Below are 3328 nucleotides of genomic sequence, written 5' to 3' on the forward strand. Positions count from 1 at the left end.
GACTAATTATTAAGTTTTACATTATTTTCAATTACTCCAGAGGCTTTAAAAAAGTATATTGTGCTGGTGTGTATGAAATGAATTAATGTTATACATATTACTTGAATATAGTAAATTAATATATAAGAAAAATATTTAACGGTTTTCAGATGTAAATTAATTACTTTTATTATTGTGAAAAGTTATAAGCACTAAACAAATTTATATTTGACGAAATTATAAGCACTAAATCAAATCTTTAGTTATGATTGACACAGAAACAACAATATTTTGAAGCTTAAAACTATGCAATGTTCTATTCTATTGTTTTTATTAATGTTCTTATTCATGGATCTTTTTATGTTGTTTTCTTAAGACCTCTGATAGGAGGCCAAATATATTACATCCTACAGCAGTGAGATATGAAAGAGCACAGAGTTGGGGGTTTCTTCCAATTTTAGTCATTTACCCCTAGGATTCTAAAATGGTTGGAACTATAAAGCTTGTTACCGGACGACGACTGATAATAATAATAATAAATCTTTATTGCGTTCACAATTTAAGCAAATTGTATACAATCGTCAATATACATGTATTAAAATGAATTAAACTTTATAAATCAATTTAAATGCAAGTCATTTCAGTCATTAAAATTTCAAATTTGTATTTAGAACAGCTACCTTACAGTCTCAGCCCATATGTTATATGAGGATATACAAGGCCAACATAGGCCGTTCTTAGTAAGTCCAAGGAGCAAAACTTGGAGAAGTTTCGTAAAGCATAAATGCCCGAAGAAACCTTTGAACAGATGCTTTCTTTGTGATCGTCTCATGTCAGGCCTCGATCAAGGCACATCCCTAGGAACTTGGTAGACTCATTTTCTTCTAGGAGGACATCAGCCACCATCACAGCAACGCAATCTTCGGGCTCATATTGCCGAAGGCAAAAATTTAACATATTTAATTTGGAACTGTTTGCTCTCAGGTTCAATGTTGAGAAATACTGAATACATGAATTCAGTTCCAAAAAAGTATTGATTTCTAATTGGTTCTTTGTTTTAGTTTTGAAACAGAGCGCTGTATCGTCAGCGTATTGAACCATTTTACCTGTTAGGAGCGACGAATTCAATCCGTTGACGTACACAAGAAATAGTACTGGTCCAAGGATAGATCCCTGCGGGACACCATAGGTCATTTTTACTTTTTCTTACATGGAATTCGCAATCTGCACACACTGGCTTCTATCTCTGAGATAAGACGAAAGCCATTTGTGCGGCAGACCTCGAACACCACATGTTTTCAACTGGCACATCGAAGTCTCACGATGTACACAGTCGAATGCTTTGGACAGATAAGGAATATGCCTAGCACATGTTCCCGTCTCTCCAGTCCATCGACAACGGTTTCGATTAAATTTGTGACGGCATCGATAGTGGATTTGTTTTTTCTAATGCCGAATTGATGAGAACAAAGAACATCAAAACGTTCAAAGAACCCTTCTAATCTTGACAGAAAAAGCTATTACAAAATTTTGCTTATGACTGGAAGGATTGAAATAGGACGATAGTTGCTTGCAAGGCAAGAATCGTCTTTTTTGAAATTAGCGTGACTTTCGCTATTTTCAGGGTGGAAGGGAAAATGCCTTGAGTGAAAGACATGTAGATCAAATTTTTCAGTGGAGTCAAAATATGCTTAAAGCAGCGTTTGAGCAGCCACATAGACATGCCTTTAATGTCACATGAGTGTTTTGGTTTGCATCTCTGTATCAGACGAGACAACTCCTCCTCACTCACTGGAGACAGTGCCATGGAAGAGACCGGTCCCATCAATGACACTTGGTTGGAGCATTTGAAAGATGGATCGGATAACGCAACCGACGAAACAAAGCGTTGAATTCACCTGCTACTTTAAATGGATCTGTAATTAATTCATTCTGTATTTTGAGTTTTGGAATTTTAGACGGTTTCGATTCATTGGGCTGTGTCGTTAAATTTTTTATGATGCTCCAAGCAGTTTTGGAAAAATTTTCAGAATTTGATAGCTTCTTTTCGATTTCACGTGCTTTTGCTGTTTTTATTGCTTTTCGATAATTGACCTTGAAATTTCTATAAAAAGCTTTGAATTGTTCGTTCTCTGTTTGCACGCAGATGGAGTTGTAAAATTTCAAGCGTTCACGTAATTTCAAGATATCTTGAGCTATCCACGAATTCGATTTTGTCTTTTTTCGCTCTCTAGAGTTTTTAAATGGGCAAGCTATGTTCAAAAGAAAAACTAAACGTTCGTGGAACGCGGTAAAAGCTTTATCAATTTTCAATGTTATCTACAAACGCCCATGACTCATTTTTTTAATGAATTCATAAGGGCGATGTTTTCCAAACTCAAGTCCCTTTTCATTTTGGATGATTGAGTTATAATTTTGGGTCTGAAATTATTAATTATGGTCTCCTGAGCATAGTGGCCAGGTATGGCTACATCCAGTACAGAGATTGTGGCGTTTGGATTTGTCACTTAGGTTAATAATGCTGGATAACAATTAATGGATTTATTTTTGGTTCCAGAATATCACCCATTTTGAGGCAAATTATTAACTTTCTTGAAGCAGCTATGTGAATAATGGAGTGAAAAGATAGAAATGTTTATATAATTTCAAAAATTATCTTTCATAATTTGATGTGTATATTAAGGCTCCAAATGTCCTCCATTTTATAGGTCATATAACTAATATCCTGAAGCAACGAGAAAGACTAAAGTGCAGAAAGTTGTTTCTTCCAATATTCGTCACCTATATCAAGTGTTCTGAAAATAATTAAGACTATAATGATTTGTTAATGGGTAATATCCGTTTTGAGAACAAGTGTATCTCAACTGAAGCAACAAAATAAGATGCTACAGAGACGGAGAATTCTTCAAATATTCGTCACCAACCAGCAGCGATGACATTTTGTTTTATCATTTTTTTTATTTTAGTTTTTTTTTAGCAATCACGTTTCTCTATCAAATTATGCATTACATGAATTTGATGTAACTCATAATAGTATTACATAAATTTGCTTTATCGGTGGCTTTGGTATTACAAGAAATCGATATATAATACTACTAGATCCGTACCGCATTCATATATTTTTATTTGACATTCCAGCAGACTTGCAAAAATCGTCCAAAGTATAGTTAGTCAATGTGGGAGCATTACCGGGCTTATAACTGATACAGTCAAAATCTAGATAGTGCTATTTTCATGTTTAATAATTATTGCAATGGCGAAAGCTATTCCCAGACAAAATTATAATTTGTTACTCTATGGTTTTTATTATGACATTAAAAAGACATATTTATTCAAGTAAGTTGCCATG

Source organism: Homalodisca vitripennis, chromosome 6, assembly GCF_021130785.1.
Source record: "Homalodisca vitripennis isolate AUS2020 chromosome 6, UT_GWSS_2.1, whole genome shotgun sequence".
Classification (NCBI taxonomy): Eukaryota; Metazoa; Arthropoda; class Insecta; order Hemiptera; family Cicadellidae; genus Homalodisca; species Homalodisca vitripennis.